General features: G+C 43.4%; 1 long non-coding RNA gene across 1 annotated transcript in view; it reads left to right on the forward strand.

Annotated features, from left to right (window-relative positions):
- Positions 1–18,473, forward strand: part of LOC143809176 (uncharacterized) — a 79,847-nt gene that overhangs the window by 39,413 nt on the left and 21,961 nt on the right. Inside the window, exon 2 of the long non-coding RNA XR_013222115.1 lies at positions 7,945–8,116. This is a non-coding gene — a long non-coding RNA (uncharacterized LOC143809176). The remainder of the gene's footprint in view (positions 1–7,944; positions 8,117–18,473) is intronic.

Below are 18,473 nucleotides of genomic sequence, written 5' to 3' on the forward strand. Positions count from 1 at the left end.
TCCACTCCAGGACAATCCGAAGATTCCACCTGACCAGATGAAAAACGAGGATGAAACCCTGAATTGCAAAAGAAAGGAGAAACCAAAGTGGCAGAACTAGCCCGATTATTAAGAGCAAATTCTGCCAATGGCAAAAAGGCAACCCAGTCATCCTGATCCGCAGACACAAAACACCTCAAATAAGTCTCCAAAGTTTGATTAGTTCGCTCCGTCTGGCCATTAGTCTGAGGATGGAATGCAGACGAAAAAGACAAATCAATGCCCAACCTGGCACAGAATGCCCGCCAAAATCTAGACACAAACTGGGTTCCCCTGTCAGAAACGATGTTTTCCGGAATACCATGCAAGCGAACCACATTTTGAAAAAATAAAGGAACCAACTCAGATGAGGAAGGCAACTTAGGCAATGGTACCAAATGAACCATTTTAGAAAAACGGTCACACACCACCCAGATGACAGACATCTTCTGAGAAACAGGGAGATCAGAAATAAAGTCCATAGAGATGTGCGTCCAAGGCCTCTTCGGAACAGGCAAGGGCAACAATAACCCACTAGCCCTAGAACAACAAGGCTTGGCCCGAGCACACACATCACAAGACTGCACAAAAACACGCACATCCCGAGAGAGGGAAGGCCACCAGAAGGATCTAGCCACCAAATCTCTGGTACCAAAAATTCCAGGATGACCTGCCAGCGAAGAAGAATGAACTTCCGAGATGACTCTACTGGTCCAATCATCAGGAACAAACAGTCTACCAGGCGGACAACGATCAGGTCTATCCGCCTGAAATTCTTGCAAAGCACGTCGCAGATGTGGGGAGACTGCAGACAAAACAACCCCATCCTTAAGAACACCTGCAGGTTCAGAATCCCCAGGAGAGTCAGGCTCAAAACTCCTAGAAAGAGCATCTGCCTTAACATTTTTAGAACCCGGTAAGTATGAAACCACAAAATTAAACCGAGAAAAAAACAACGACCATCGTGCCTGTCTAGGATTCAGGCGCCTGGCAGACTCTAGATAAATCAGATTCTTGTGATCAGTCAAAACTACCACCTGATGTCTGGCACCCTCAAGCCAATGACGCCACTCCTCAAATGCCCACTTCATGGCCAAAAGCTCCCGATTACCAACATCATAGTTTCGCTCGGCGGCCGAAAATTTTCGAGAAAAGAACGCACAAGGTCTCATCACTGAGCAGTCGGAACTTTTCTGCGACAAAACCGCCCCCGCTCCAATCTCGGAAGCATCGACCTCAACCTGAAAGGGAAGAGAAACATCAGGCTGGCGCAACACAGGGGCAGACAAAAAGCGGCGCTTAAGCTCCCGAAAGGCCTCCACAGCAGCAGGGGGCCAATTGGCAACATCAGCACCCTTTTTGGTCAAATCCGTCAGAGGTTTAGCAACGCCAGAAAAACCAGTTATAAATCGACGATAAAAATTAGCAAAGCCCAAGAATTTCTGAAGACTCTTAAGAGAAGTAGGCTGCGTCCAGTCACAAATAGCCCGAACCTTGACAGGGTCCATCTCAATAGAAGAAGGGGAAAAAATGTACCCCACAAAGGAAATCTTTTGAACCCCAAAAACACACTTTGAACCCTTTACACACAAAGAATTCTCCCGCAAAACCTGAAAAACCCTCCTGACCTGTTGAACATGAGACTCCCAGTCATCAGAAAAAATCAAAATATCATCCAAATACACAATCATAAATTTATCCAAACATTCACGGAAAATATCATGCATTAAGGACTGAAAGACTGAAGGTGCATTAGAAAGGCCGAAAGGCATTACTAAATACTCAAAATGGCCCTCAGGCGTATTAAATGCGGTTTTCCACTCATCCCCCTGCTTAATTCGCACCAAATTATACGCCCCACGAAGATCAATCTTAGAGAACCACTTAGCCCCCCTTATGCGAGCAAACAAATCAGTCAGCAAAGGCAACGGATACTGATATTTGACTGTAATTTTATTCAGGAGTCGATAATCAATACAAGGCCTCAGAGAGCCATCCTTTTTAGATACAAAGAAAAAAACAGCTCCTAAAGGAGATGAAGAAGGACGAATATGTCCCTTTTCCAGGGACTCCTTAATATACTCTCGCATAGCAGCATGTTCAGGTACAGATAAGTTAAACAAACGACCCTTTGGAAATTTACTGCCAGGAATCAGATCTATGGCGCAATCACAATCTCTGTGGGGAGGGAGTGAACCAATTTTTGGCTCCTCAAAAATATCACGATAATCAGACAAAAATGCCGGAATCTCAGAGGGAATAGATGACGAAATGGAAACCAAAGGTATGTCCCCATGAGCCCCCCGACATCCCCAGCTTAACACAGACATTGTTTTCCAGTCAAGGACTGGGTTATGAGATTGTAACCATGGTAATCCAAGCACCAAAACATCATGCAAATTGTACAACACAAGGAAGCGAATCACCTCCTGATGGTCTGGAGTCATACGCATAGTCACTTGCGTCCAGAATTGTGGTTTATTACAAGCCAAAGGCATAGAATCAATACCCTTCAGAGGTATAGGGACTTCCAGAGGCTCTAAATCAAACCCACAGCGCCTGGCAAAGGACCAATCCATAAGACTCAGAGCGGCGCCAGAGTCCACATAGGCATCCACGGTAATAACTGATAATGAACAAATCAAGGTTACAGACAGAATAAATTTAGACTGTAAAGTGCCAATTGAAATAGACTTGTCAACCTTCCTTGTACGTTTAGAGCATGCTGATATAACATGAGCAGAATCACCACAATAGAAGCATAACCCATTTTTATGCCTATAATTCTGCCGCTCGCTTCTGGACAGAATTCTGTCACATTGCATTTTCTCTGGCGTCTCTTCAGAAGATACCGCCAAATGGTGCACGGGTTTGCGCTCCCGCAAACGCCGATCAATCTGAATAGCCATTGTCATGGACTCATTCAGACCTGTGGGCGCAGGGAACCCGACCATAACATCTTTAACGGCATCAGAAAGGCCCTCTCTGAAATTTGCCGCTAGGGCGCACTCATTCCACTGAGTAAGCGCAGACCATCTACGAAATTTTTGGCAGTATATCTCAGCTTCATCTTGCCCTTGAGATAGGGCTATCAAAGCTTTTTCAGCTTGAATCTCCAAATTAGGTTCCTCATAAAGCAACCCTAAAGCTAGAAAAAACGCATCCACATTGAGCAACGCAGGATCCCCTGGTGTCAATGAAAATGCCCAATTTTGAGGGTCACCTCGCAGCAAAGAGATTACAATCTTAACCTGCTGGACAGGATCTCCAGAGGAGTGAGGTCTGAGAGAAAGGAACAATTTACAATTATATTTGAAATTCAGGAACCGAGATCTATCTCCGGAAAACACCTCTGGTGTAGGAATTTTAGGTTCAGACATCGGAGTATGTATAACAAAATCTTGTAAATTTTGAACCTTGGTAGCAAGATTATTTAAACCTACAGCCAAACTCTGAGGGTCCATCTTTAAACAGGTGAGATCAGAGCCATTCAAGGATTAGAAGGAGAGAAAGGCAAAGGCTGTAATTAGAGCTGAAATGCAACTGATCCAACTATGGAGCAAGCATAGGGGGGAAAGAAAAAAAAAAAAAAAAAATTCTACAGACTTCTTTTTTCTCTCCTTTCTTCTGCCAATAACTTTAACACTGGCCGGTCATACTGTCATGATTCCCAATGGCAGGGAAACATCAAAACACAAAAATAACGGACGAGCTCTGGGTGATGGAATCTCGAGCTGACCGTGAGCTAAATCTACCACACAACTAATAGTAGCCAGGGAGCATACCTACGACTTCCTAGATGCCACGCGCCAGCCGGAGGACTAACTACACCTGGTAGAGGAAGGAACAGACCTGGCTTACCTCTAGGGAAATACCCCAAAAGATGATAGCAGCCCCCCACATGTAATAACGGTGAGTTCAAGAGGAAAAGACATACACAGTACGAAAGTAGATTTAGCAAAGAGAGGTCCACTTACTAGATAGCAGAAGGATACAAAAGAGGACTTCACGGTCAACTGAAAACCCTTTCAAAAAACCATCCTGAAATTACTTTAAGACTCCTGTGTCAACTCATGACACAGGAGTGGCAATTTCAGCCCGCAAGAGCTTCCAGCTACAGAGAATAACAAAAACTGCAAACTGGACAAAAAATACAAAACAAAAGGACAAAGTCCACTTAGCTGATCAGCAGACTAGTAGCAGGAACATGCAACCGAAGGCTCTGGTTACAATGATGACCGGCAAGGAAATGACTGGAGAGCAAGGCTAAATAGGAAACTCCCAAACACTGATGGGAGCAGGTGAACTGAGACAGCAAAGCACACACAAGTCACCAGTACCACCAGCAACCACCAGGGGAGCCCAAAAAGCGGATTCACAACACACCTGGCAACAATAGATTTTTCCTATTGGTTCATTTTGATCACTGTGATAGATCTGTGATAAAAAAAAATAGTAAATCACACCCCTTTGTCAACCCCTTAGTTACAAAAAATAATACAATTAAAAAAAATGTTTTTTTCCCATTCTTTGCAGTTAGGGTTAGGGTTGGGCTAGGGTTGAGGTTAGTTCTAGGGTTAGGGTTGGGGTTAGGGCTAGGGTTAGGGTAGGCCTTGGATTAGAGTTGGGGCTAGGGTTTGGGTTGGGGCTAGGGTTAGGGTTGGGGCTATGATTAGGATTGGGGTTAGAGCTAGGGTTAGAGCTAGAGTTAGGGTTGGTGCTATGGTTAGGATTAGGGTTGTGTTGGGATTAGGATTATGTTTGGGTTGGGGTTGTGTTGGGGTTAGGATTGTGGTGTTGGGGTTAGGGTTGTGTTGGGGATAGGGTTGTGTTGGGAGTAGGGTTGTGTTGGGGTTAAGGTTGTTTTTTTCAGAAATAAACGCAAGTCATATTGAAGAAATTTTACCACTATCATGAAGTACAGTATTTCACGATAAAACAATCTCAGAATTAGTGGGTTACATTGAAGCGTTCCAGAGCTATAACTTCATAAAGTGACTGTGGTCAGAATTGTAAATATTGGCTTTGTCATTAAGAACAAAACTGGCTCTGTCACTAAGGAGTTAAAGGGGTTGCCTGCATTTTGAAATAAGGGTTTTGTTTTTTAAAAAAATATGTCACTCTAGTCGAAGAATGTGGCCTGAATTGTAGCTCAACTCAATACTGGAGATTTCTAGAGATGATCAAACCTGCCGAGATGCAAATTCAACAAATCACTCAAATTTAACAGGGAAATTAAATGTTCACTATTATGTTCTAGGTTCTCTCCAGTAGTAAAAGTTATATTTTAAAGGGTATCTCCAGACCCCAGAACATCATAAGCAAACATAGGATGTAATAAAAAATACTCACTTTACCTTTAAACTGTCCTGCCTTCACAGCAGCTCACCATTCAGTCCTTGGTGCCTGTACTTTTTACCTTCCCAGGTGGCACACATTCTCTTTAGCCTCTTTCACTCTATGCCAGGGATTTCGTCATCCAGTGGGCTCTGATGTCATTGTGTGCAATAACATCTTGACATTTGACATGGGTCGCCCAAGGTCTAGTAAGCCTCTGAAGGGATGCACATAGTGATGTTGCAAGACAGTATGGTGTGCAGTGACGTAAAAGATCTACTTGGCAGTAGAAGCAGAGTAAAGCAGGCGAAGAGGAAGGGAGTAACAACTATGGTCACAGAGGATGCGATTGCACCTGAGCCCAAAGGGCCAGGGAGGGGGCCCACTGAATGTCCCCACTATTTTCAGGGTAAGCAGCATAATTATATCATTGCATTGCCTGGAGCGGTCAATGGAGAAGGATGAATTTGCTCATTATGGAGGTGAGGAAAGATCAGAAGCTTTGCTGTTTTTATTTTTACTTTCTAAATAACATTGCACAATGCTTACAGCAAACAATGGGTTAACCAGAGCAGATGCAGGTTATATAATACACAGCAGATTGTAATGTATTAAGAACAATCTCTAATATCAGTTCTTGCAGCACATAATAGTACTGTGAACACAGTAATAGTAATGTGAATAAAAGTTTAAGATGCTTATAGCAAATAATGGGATAACAAGCAGCAGATGCATGTAATGTGAACATACTCTACTGACAGTTTGTGATAGTTACAGCAAATGATGGGTTAACCAGCAGTAAATACAAATAATGTAAATCACAGAAGTCTGAGAAGATGATCGCAACAACAGAAATAGGATAGTGACAATAGAGAGATACAGTTCAGTTAATTTATCAACCTTATGTGGGTAGAAAGGATCCTGCTATGATTAAAACCACCAGAGGTGGTTCCCAGTAATGAGAATCGCCTTATCACGGCTGCTGGGTACACGTGAATAGGTCAATTTAAGTGCTAAGCATTCTTAATTTTTCCTTTTTCTAGAGCAGTAAAGCAATTCATATTTTTTATATTTCATGTTTTCATGCTATAGCGCTACAAAGTGCAACTTTATTTGTTGGTAATATATGGAGGTGGATACTCTTAGTTTTCACCTCTGCACACCTGGTTACTGTTTGGAAGTGATGGTCAGTCTTTTGTTATTTACATTCTACATACTGATATGACCTGGCCATGCTGTGGTGGTATTTGTCCTTGTATGTTGTATTATTGCTATATTGGTTTTGGAATAGTACATTTTGTTTAGTAACAGGATGGTGGTTACATTCAGACACTACTGTATGTGGGGATAACATATGATAAAGGTGTGGTGGTATTTTCGGCTTGTATGTAGTATGTAATATTATTGATATTTTTTCTTGGTGTAATAACAGTATGAAGAAAATATTTGATATTCGATAACTGTATGACTGTATAATTTAGAAATATCACTTAGAAAATGACTTAAGTTCTCCGTTTTCTGTGGGATTTATGTATTTTATCTGTAATTTCTTTACAAGGCAAAGTCATGTTTTATATGATTTAGCATGCTAGTGGAGTGGGGGCCAGTTCCATATTTTGCCCCAGACCCCATAGGACTCTAGTTATGCCACCGCTGGAGACAATGCGTGCAATCGTGAAAAGCAAAAAGAAGAGGTGTGAATGTGTAGGGGATGTGATAATAATATTGTCTCTTTTTCTCCCCAACCCCCGTTAACATATTGTATTTCATTAATGTGTCCATACACGGTGGTACTGCTACACATAAAGTGTATTACCACTGTGTATTAGAGTATTGCTATACCTTATGTGTATTACTCTTGTTGTATACAGTATTTGTCTGATTGTGACATGTATCTGCACATTTACACTGTTGTTAGGGAAAGTAAGTGCCCCAGGCCAGTATAGTGTTAGGGGAGCAGTACCTCAAATTGGCCACTAGATGGGGGCATCATAGGTATATGTCTAGCATTGGATAGCATAGGGAATAGTTAAGATAGGAGGGGCATGATGGGATAAGACAGTTAGGTCTTCCTGTTTAGTTCAGTTGGGGCCTAGGCACCCGTGCTGTTCACAGAGGGCTGGCTGGCACAAGGCACATCGTGCTCCACAACATTCTTCTAAGAAGAGTGGGCCCAGCAGCAATATCCAGGGGGCCAGAATAAGGAACAGAGGGTGCAGCAGCTACAGGAACAGCATTGCAGTATAAGTGGGACTGCAGCTGCTGGAGAGAAGAAGGCTAAGTGGAGTGGGAGAAAGTGCACCAAGATGTGGCAGGTTTTTGCGTGGGCCGCTATTCTGAGGACCAGGGTGGAACGGCAGGGAATACCCCCACAAAAGGCAGAAATACTGGACATTGAGGACATTGAGGGACCGCATAGTACGGACCATCCCGAAGGCACGCTTAGTGACGGAGAAAAGAGGCAAGGAACAGAGAGATTGCTGCCTAATGCTGTAATTGAGTGTGCCCTGGATAAGGTTATGCTGAGTAAACAAGTTGAAGTTGAAGAGAAACCAGACTGTGACTCTTTATTCTTGGAATCATCTGCAGAGGTAACAGTCCCGTACCGGAAAATCCCTGATGGCACAGAGGAGCAGCACTGAAGTACTTTAAAGGGACAGGGCCAGCGGGTGATACAGGGATTACTGTCGGCCATGACTTCTGCCCTGGCCCCGGCTTCCTACAAATGATCAAATGTTGGATTACATGTGCAGTTGGACAGGTGAGTGATGAAGTGAGTATTACATTTTTTTAAACCTTTTGCTGGCCCTCTCCAATTCAGCAAATTTGCAACAAGCTGGCCACCGTTTTGTTGAATTCATTCTGGCGAATTATAATAATAATAATAATAATAATAATAATAGTATATGTGGGGTAGCGGCGCTCGTGGGATGGATGGGGATAGCTGCGGATATTACTCCTTGCCACACAAAAGGAGAAAAGAAGGAAACTAGAACAGTAAAAGTAATATTTTAACAATATTTATACCTGCGCTAAACTTAAAGTACACTAGTCCACATTCACAATGGGAATTTACCTGTTTGATGTGAAATTTGTTAGAGGTTTTGCTTGTGGACGTAAGTACCGGATCAGGAATTGATCGTGGGAAGGGACTGGAGAGGGAAACAGTAAGAATTGTAAAATAAGATCACAGATGCTTAGTAACTCATGTGTCACTTGATTAATACCAAAATAAAAAAAGTACCATATAAAATGGTTCGTGTGCTATATAGGACTACTACCGATCCGTAAGTCCTGGATCCTTCATGTGAGAATTAAAAGCTAACACCCTGCAAGTGCGTTTAAAATAAAAGGTGCGTGCTTCTCCACTTAAAAATAAGCTGCAGAGTCCAATACCTGTAATGCTGGCGCTTATAGGAGAAAAAGAGAAACAATGTCCATATATCCTTGGCAATAGTAATGAAATAGGTAAGGCAGTTTTACTTAGCTTAGCTGGATCGGTGCTTTCCTTGTTTGCTTCTTAGGCGACTTATGCAGGCGCCGTCCCGGCCGGTGACTCCATATCTACGAGGAGGGGGTGCTGCGCGCGGGTCTGGCCCTATGGCTACGTTTTATAGACGATATTTTCTTTATTTGGGAAGGAGGGGAAGATGACTTGAAAGAATTTTTAAAGGATTTGAATAAAAATGAATTTTATCTACAATTCACTGCTCAAACCAGTAAAGAGAGTGTACAATTTCTAGATCTCAACATTTCGATTAATAAAGATAAACTGCAGACTTGCACATATACGAAACCCACAGACTCTAATAGCTTCATCTCTATGAATAGTTGCTTCATCTCTATGAATAGTTGCCACCTGCCAAGGTGGCTACTAAATGTCCCCCGCAGTCAACTTATAAGAGCAAACCGGAACTGTACGAATACCATGGATTACGAGAGGGAGGCGGATGGACTTATTAATAAATTTTTAAACAAGGGGTACGATAAGGAATCCTTATTTTTGGCAAAGGAAGAGGTGAAGGAAATCCCCAGAAGAAAACTTCTGGGTGAAAAAGACAAGAACATAAAAACAGGAAAGGATGAGGTCTGTTCCCCGGATCAGCAGGCCCAAATTGCAATACCAATCATCACACAGTACAATTCTAATATTCATATACTGAGGAAAATTGTAAATAGACACTGGGGCCTATTAAAGGAAGACAAAACGATAGGGGACTTACTATCAAACCGTCCGCGGTTCGTGTTCAGGAAAGCGCGCAATTTAGGTTTAATTATCGCCCCTACAGTACGCAATCTAACCCCGCAGCCAATAGAAAAGGCCTATTCAAGCAAGTAATCCATGGCTTTTTCCCTTGCCATAAATGTAAAATGTGCAAAACCCTGAAACTAATGAAACAAAAATGTGTGTCATCAAAAAATGGTAAAGAAATTCCTATCACCGATTTTATAACATGTAACACACATGGAGTTATTTATGTTATAGAATGCCCATGTGGTAAACAATACGTTGGGCGCACAAAATGCCCCTTATATAAAAGGATTAATGAACACCTCAGGAACATACGCAAGAAGTATGATGCACATCCATTATCCAAACATTTTCTTATTCATCATAAAGGATCCATAAAGGGAATTAAAGTGGCAGGAATAAAAGTAGTCCAACATGATTGGCGAAATGGGGACTTTATTAAACAGATGTCCCGAGAAGAAACCAGGCACATCTTTGAACTGGACACCATAAAACCAAGGGGCCTAAATAATGAAGTAGAACTATTTGCATTTAATTGAACTTATGGAGGAGGAGACCGTGAGTATAAAGAGCCAGAAAGCGCAGCTTATTTTTAAGTGGAGAAGCACGCACCTTTTATTTTAAACGCACTTGCAGGGTGTTAGCTTTTAATTCTCACATGAAGGATCCAGGACTTATGGATCGGTAGTAGTCCTATATAGCACACGAACCATTTTATATGGTACTTTTTTAATTTTGGTATTAATCAAGTGACACATGAGTTACTAAGCATCTGTGATCTTATTTTACAATTCTTACTGTTTCCCTCTCCAGTCCCTTCCCACGATCAATTCCTGATCCGGTACTTACGTCCACAAGCAAAACCTCTAACAAATTTCACATCAAACAGGTAAATTCCCATTGTGAATGTGGACTAGTGTACTTTAAGTTTAGCGCAGGTATAAATATTGTTAAAATATTACTTTTACTGTTCTAATAATAATAATAATAATAATAATAATAATCTGGCGAATTGCAAAAAAAAAATCCTATGCTGGAGAATCCAATCTTTTGTAAAATTTGTGAATTGAATTCTGCTGAAATAAATTTACTCATTTCTAGTGAATGCCTTTGTATACTTTCGCCCATGCTAAGTGTGAACAGAGACCACCTTAGTAACGTGCTAAAGCTGTATCTCTGCTATATACTGTTCTCATAACATTCTTTTCAATACTTTATGTTGTGCTACATTAATAATATAGTAACAGAGCGAACTATATCCATTGAAAGACTTTTCCTACAATTAAATCCCCATATTGTGTTACTTGGATTAATTTGGAAGCAATTTCTTCTTCTGCCTTTTGTGTGGATTATGTTCAGTTATTTGCATTCTTAAATCCTAAACCATTTTTTTTTCACCACAAATAAAAAATAAGAATCAAGCACTATTCATGTATAATGACTGAAAACACGACTTTGTACTTGTTTGCTTTCTCGACCAGGCATGGAAAGAATTTCTGGTGCAATGATGTTCCTCCGATGGGGAGCTAAAGCTTAAAAAAACTGTTTTCTTTTTCTTTAGGATAGTTTTGTTGGCAGGTGAGATTGTTTTGACTGGTATATATGGCGAAGGAAAACGCCTTTTGTTTCAAACATCTGGGTTTCTGAAGGGGGCAGGTATGCCCTTGGGGGTAGAAACAGAACAGCTGTGAAACTGTTTTCTGTGGCTCAACATACCGAAGAGAATCACCCAGGTCTACACATATAGTGTGCTGTTTACATGATCGGATATACTAGTCTGAGCTCTGCTTGAAAAAATATTTGCGGCATGCACTATAATCCATCTACTCATTCCTCGTTTCTTGACCTGCCTTTTGTGGGGAAGGAGGAATGTGAAGCATTTTGACTGCATGATTCTGCTCAGCATATTCTCTCCTCTAATTTGCACTTGCTCAAAATTCACCCATCCGGTGGCCAGTGGTTGCTAAATACTTCTAAAATAATCATCTATTTTATCAAAACAAAAAAGGTTACCCAGGGTACACCTTCAAAAAACACATGATTAGAGGTCAGACAAGGTGGAATGGTGCCATAGCCAACATTTGCAATCTGCTATTTGATAGTATCTTCACCAACTAAATAATATATAAACTATATATATGTAGCTCAAAGAACCCCCTCAGCCTTAACTAAAAGAGGTGGCATACTCTTATGTAGCAAAGACGAAATCAGACACCTTCACATACTGCCACAGCCCCGGCGTGGGCTTACAGTAGTGCTTGAAAGTTTGTGAACCTTTCAGAATTTTTCATATGTCTGCTTAAAATTAATCTAAAATTACACTGGATTTTTACATATGTCCTACAAGGTACAGTAGATAGAGAACCAACTCAAACACGTAGTTAGAAAAATATTAGACTTTGTCATATTTTTACATTAGGAAAAAGTTCTAATATTGCATGTCTGTGAGAGGCAAAAGTATGTGAACCATTGCTTTCCATATCTGATGTGACCCCTTTGTCCAGTAATAACTGCATCTAGATGTTTCCAGTAATTGTTGATTATTCCTGCACATCGACTTGGAGGAATTTTAGCCCATTCCTCCAAAACAGCTTCTCCACTCTATTATGTTGATTTTTTATTATGAACTGGTCACTCCAGGTCCATCAACAACAGTTCTATAGAATTAAGGTCAGGACTTTGACTTGGCTATTTCAGAACTTTAACTTTTTTCTTCTTTCATCGTTCTTTTGTAGAACGCCGTGTTTTGGTTTTTTTGTTGTTTTGCTGTATGACCCAGATATCCTGACCTTCTCCTTTGCAGGTATAATTCAGAATTCATTGTGTCATCATGGTTGCAGGTTGTCCTGGTCCAGATATAGCAAAACAGGCCCAAACCGTAATCAACCACCAAATGTGTTTTATAAATGGCATGAGGCTTTTATGCTGTAATGCAGCGTTTTCACTCTCCAAATATAAATCTTCTCATTTAAACTAAAAAGCTCTTGTTTGGTCTCATCCATCCACAAAACATTGTTCCACCCAAGGGAAGTGAGTATGAAGCAGCCCATTAGAGGCTGGGAGTCCAGCCACCAACATCACTAATGCAGCACTGGTGCAGGGGATGAGTAGGAGGTGTTTCTATCTGCCACACTGCAGTTTGTTTATGGGGTGTGGCCTGTATATGGGTGTGCAGTCTGTGTATGGGGTGCAATCTACAAATGGGGTGTGCAGTCTGCATATGGGGTGTACAGTTTGTATATGGAGCTGGTCTATACATAAGGGTACAGCGTGTAGATTGGGTGCAATCCATATATAGAGGTGCAGTCTGTGTATGGGGTGTGCATTCTGCATGTAGGTGTACAGTCTGAATGTGGGGGTGCAGTTTGTATATTAGTGTGCAGTCTGTATATGGGGATGGGGTCTGTATATAGGGGTGCTGCAGTCTGTATATAGGGTGGAGTCTGTATATGGGGATGGGGTCTGGTCTGTATATAGAGGTGCTGTAGTCTGTATATGAGGCACAGTCTCTCAGATTGCACATGGGATACAGGCTGCATATGGGTGTTGTGCAGGCTGTATATGGGGGTGTGTAGGTGGTATATGTTGGTGTAAACTGCTTATAGGGTGGGTGCAGGTTGTACATGGAGGAAGATGCAGGTTGTATATGGTGAGTACATGGGTTGCTGGCTGTGTGTCGTGTGTACATGGGATGCTGGCTGCATGTGGGTTACAAAGGGTGCTGGCTTTGTGGATGGTAAATGGGGCTGTGTGTAAGACTGCTTAACAAAGGAGGGAAAGGTTAAGGCTCCTTGGTGGAATTGAAAATTCAGTAAGAACACAGTATGGGAGTCAATATATAAGGATGGACATTGTGTATGCACAATATGGAGGGAGTACAGTGTGAGGAGGGGACACAGTGTGAAGACGGGGCATTGTGGGGAGGGGTACTAAGATGGAGACAGTATGGAAGCTTTAGATCATAAAGTAGGTAGTGTGTAGGTCCGACAGTGTAAAGGACATGTTAAGGTGGATGGTTTGACAGTTAGTGTTCATAAGAAAAGACAATGTTGGAAGGCTTAGTTTATGGGGAAGGATGGTGTGGTTGTTATAGTATACTAGCTATTGAACCCGTCCTACCCCCGGGTGGCGAGCATTTATATTGGTATATGGTCTCCATCCTGGTATGTGCTGCTTCCATCCTGCTCCCTAATCCTGTCATATGCTGCTCCCATCCTGCACCCCCTTCCTGTCATGTGCAGCCCCATCCTGTGCCCTCATCCTGTTTTGTGCACCTCCATCTTGTCATGTGCTACTCTCTTCCTGTGCCCTCATCTTGTCATGTGCTCCCATCCTGCGCCCCAATCCTTTCATGTGCTCCCATCTTGCTCCCCAATCCTGTCATGTGGTGCTCCCATCCTGCGCCTCATCCTATCATGCGGTGTTCCCATCCTGCGCCCCCATTCTGGTATGTGCTGCCCCCATCCTGAGCCACCATTCTGTAATGTGCTGCCCCCATCCTGTGCCCCCATCCTGTCATGTGCTGCTCTCATCCTGCACTCCCATCCTGTCATGTGCTGCTCCCATCCTGCGTCCCCATTCTGTCATGTGCTGCTCTCATCCTGCGCCCCATCCTGTCATGTGCTGCTCCCGTCCTGTGCCCCATTCTGTCATGTGCTGCACCCATCCTGCACCCCCATTCTGTCATGTGCTGCTTCCATGCTGCGCCCCCATTCTGTAATGTGCTGCTCCCATCCTGCACCCTCATTCTGTCACGTGCTGCACCCATCGTGGGCCCCCATTCTGTCATGTGCTGCTCCCATCCATATGCCCCGTATGCTGCTCCATAAAGGTTGATGGCCCCCATAAGATGCTCAATATCATAATATGCCCCGCATGCTGCTCCATAAAGGTTGATGGCCCCCATAAGATGCTCCATAGCATAAAATGCCCCGTATGCATACATTTAACTGCAGACTAATAGGCAAGTTTCATTTAAATAAATCATACAGTTTCAAATAGAAGTAAAAATGTCAGCTGATAAATGCTGCCCAAGCCGTGAACATCATGTATTGACCACTGGCTGTACGATCACAGTCATGTATGTTTGACTCTGAAATGCTGCGGCGTTTCACAGACAAGAATATTGTTAATTGACGGTGGAGACCGAGCTGTGTTATTGACTAGTCATAAAGGTGGGTCCCTGGCATCTTCTCCCAACTGCTAACAGACTGGCAAGCCTCTGCCTATACATGCACAAAGGCAGAGGCTTATCAGTCACTGTGAGCGGGTGGACAGAAGTGTGACTCACTCCCCTGCGCCTATTAAAAGTATGCTTTTCTCTGAAATGCTAGATACATGGCTGGGGTACTAAAGTCAATGGCTGATAAATGTGGAGCGCCCCCAGACGCAGGGCCGCGGGGTACCCGGTACCGGGCCTCTCTGTCTCGGTCCTGGGGTTGTCACGGTGGCTAGACCCGGTCCGTGACCCTGCTAAGGGGCGTCCAATGAAAGGTGTGATGGTGGTGCGTGGTGCAAGGCGCAATGAATAACGAGGACGCAGGGTTGCAGTCTCTTTACCTCTTTACTGAAGGCTTCAGGATCCGCAGTCCAGAGTACTGCTAACAGGGCTGGCTGAGACCGGCCGGTACGAAGGCACATCCAGAGTTTCCTTTGCAGGTGGAAATCAGTGCCTACCTTCTAGCGCCTGTGTGTTGTAGTACCTCCCTGCTGAGCACCACGGGATAGTCCTCACAACTGTTGTGTCTGTTTCTGATGTTCTTCTCTCACAACTCGTATCTGTTCTGATGTTCTTCTCCGTCCCCCAGATGATATGGATAGGACGCACCCGTATGACGGGTAGGCCTGGAGTTCTTCCGGGACCCTAGCGTTGCCCCTCTCCCACAATTGCCCCCTATGTCTGCTTAGGTGATTTAGGTGAGACAGCCAACCTAAAATTAACTGTCCTGCCGCTGTTTGAAGTAATGCTTAGAGCCTAATACTTCCTCGGCATTCCGGCCACCGGCTACGCGCCTCAGTAGGATGTTGCCTCGATCTTAAGGCATGACTCCTACTGGCTTTATCTCCTTTTTGCTGCGATCTCGTTTCTCACTTCTCCACAATAAACCTCGCTTCATTTCCTTTCTTAGGATGCCGCCGCAACGGGTGCAGGCGCGGCTTTGTAAGGTTCTGTTCTGTTCGCTAGGCCACTGTCAGGATCCCACCCCTGACAGAGACCCACCTGAATCTTCCCCTGCAACACCCTCTGCCACAGGATGTTGCCTGGATCCAACCCAGTCAGCTTTTGACTAACTTCCTATCCAGCCCCCAGTTTTACCAGATTGTGTGGAGTGGCCTAATACATAGAATGTGAAGTGTAAAGTGTGACTGTGATACCTGGTCAGGTGAACTCCTTAAGTGCCATCAGACGTACCATCACTCCCCTTAGCGGCGGAGCGTCAATACTGCAACGACCAGGACTCTGGGGTGCTGCACTCCCCCCCGGTTAAATCCAGTACTCCCGGACTGGGAAGAAAACAACAATACATGTCAGCAAAAGACATACAAATTTTGAAATGCTATGAACAAGTAATTATAAAAGTGCTTCCCTTTATGGGAGGTGAGGACTCTTGAACGTTACAAACAAAACATGGTTAAATATTTAAATAACATACTATAAATAACTTCTATTACCCAGCCGGGCATTCTACTAAGTGCAAATTCTGAACAATAATTTAACTTTTCCTTTAAGGGCGTATAAGCGGAACCCACTAAAGGCTTACTATAAAACTCTAAAATATAAATTAACTTTTTCTTTATTTCTCTCTTTTAAGTGCAACACTCTTCTTTTTACTCTCTGATTTTTCATATGCAGGACCGCCTGTCTATCTGCCCAGGCCTACTGCCTCTTTTCTTAGTATAGGATCACTGAGCCATCTCTCTATGGCTCTCAGGAGGACTTCACTAACTAACCCCTACGGGTTTACTTTATTGAAACTCGGCTTTCAACTCTTTCCTGTCCTCGTTCTCTAGTAACATTATTAAACATTCTCTATAACTATCTAGCTAACTACATATTACTCTTATGTAAAACATTATTACCATCTACTTTCTTTTAAGGCAACATTATACTTTAAGTGCAACTAGTGAACGTTCCCTTTAAGAGGGAACCAAGTCTCTTTGAGGTAATGCAGACTCTCTCTATCTGCAAGTCCGGTTAAGGCAAGAGCTTCCAAGCTGTACTCTGGAACAGTCTCTTCACAAAGCTCTCCTTCTTGTAAAACCAGTAAAGGGCACCTTTAAGAAGGTGCAAACTATTTACAATACAGTTTGTGAACCATTCACCGTCCATGATTCGGCAGTCTTTGTAACATTGATGAACAAAAGCAAAAATAAAAACAAAAGCAAAAATAAAAAGCAATAGGGATCCCGGGTAAACAAGGGGATACCCTTTAAGAATAACCTTGGTCGGGTATTAGCAGCAGAGGACACGAAAGATGAACAGTTAATGAACTATATACAATTTCAGCAGCTTAGACTCATAAATCAGGAGGTGGCTTCCACCAGGGCCTTACCTCACAGGTAGCCCTGTGGGGCTTAGGGAGGCCTGGCCCCAAGTCCACCCCTCTCAGCCGAGGACGGGTGGAACTCAAGGTCAAATGTTGGGTCGAGACCGCCGGATGATCCATAACGCAGGCGGTAATCGGCCCTTCAACAAGGGGACCAGTCTCTCGCTGCCACCAGGTGTAGACTACGGCATCTCCAGGCTGCGGTCCGTGTCAATCTCTCCATGGCAGGGTGTCACCTCGCCCCGGGCGACATGTACCTTCAGCGGCTCCCCGATCTCTTGAATAACTCCCCTTCCTTCCTGGGAGTTAAAGGTGACCACTACACCCCACTTCGGCGGAGGATCGTGCACTTCGGCTTTCAGATCGATCACGGCCACAGGTCGGGTTTCTCTCTCCTTCTCCTTTCGCCACGCGGCCACTAGGCTGTTGTGAATTCTGCTCTTGGGCTCCCTCCGGTGGTTGTAAGTGGTAGCGCTGCTGTCTCTGAATCACAGCATTTATCAGGTGTTTTCACTTTTTGCAATTTGGACAGGGCTATTTAGTCTTGCTTCACCCTTTAGTCAGTGCCAGTTGTCCATTGTTCCTGGAGGATTCACATCCCTGCCTGGTCTCTTCTGCTTTGCAGTTCTTTTCATCAAAGATAAGTTCTGGCCTTGATTTTGCTGTCCACATGCTGTGGTCTTATTGTTCAGTTATTTTCCATGTTTTTTCTTGTCCAGCTTGGTCTGAATAAGGATTTGTTTAGCCAAGCTGGTATCTCTGGAGATGCAGATATACCCTCCATGTCTTTAGTTAGCTGTGGAGTTTTTGTATTTTCTGTGGTGGATATTTTCTAGTGTTTAATACTGACCGCATAGTACTCTATCCTGTCCTATTTAGCTAGAAGTGGCCTCCTTTGCTAAATTCTCATTTCAGTCTGTGTATGTTTTTTCCCTCTCCTCTCACAGTCAATATTTGTGGGGGGCTGTGTTGTGAACTCTATTTTTGGGCTCCCTCTAGTGGTCACAAGCGGTACTGTGTAGTGTTGTCTTTCTGCAGGTTGGCTGCATCAGCTGGTTCGTTATCCTTGGTTGGTTTCCTATTTAGCTCACCTGAATACTCAGTTCCTTGCCTGCTATCAATGTATTCAGTGCTCTTCAGATTCCTTGTGACTACCTTGCTCCCAGTCTCTCCAAGACAAGCTAAGTTTTTGTTTGTTCATTTTTTGATTATCAGCATTCATCATGTTTCTTGTCCAGTTTGCTAAAATGAGATTTGCTCGCTTGCTGGTTGCTCTAGGGGACTGAGTTTCTCCCCCCACACTGTTAGTTGGTGCGGGG

The sequence above is a fragment of the Ranitomeya variabilis genome, chromosome 2 (genome assembly GCF_051348905.1).
Source record: "Ranitomeya variabilis isolate aRanVar5 chromosome 2, aRanVar5.hap1, whole genome shotgun sequence".
Lineage (NCBI taxonomy): Eukaryota > Metazoa > Chordata > Amphibia > Anura > Dendrobatidae > Ranitomeya > Ranitomeya variabilis.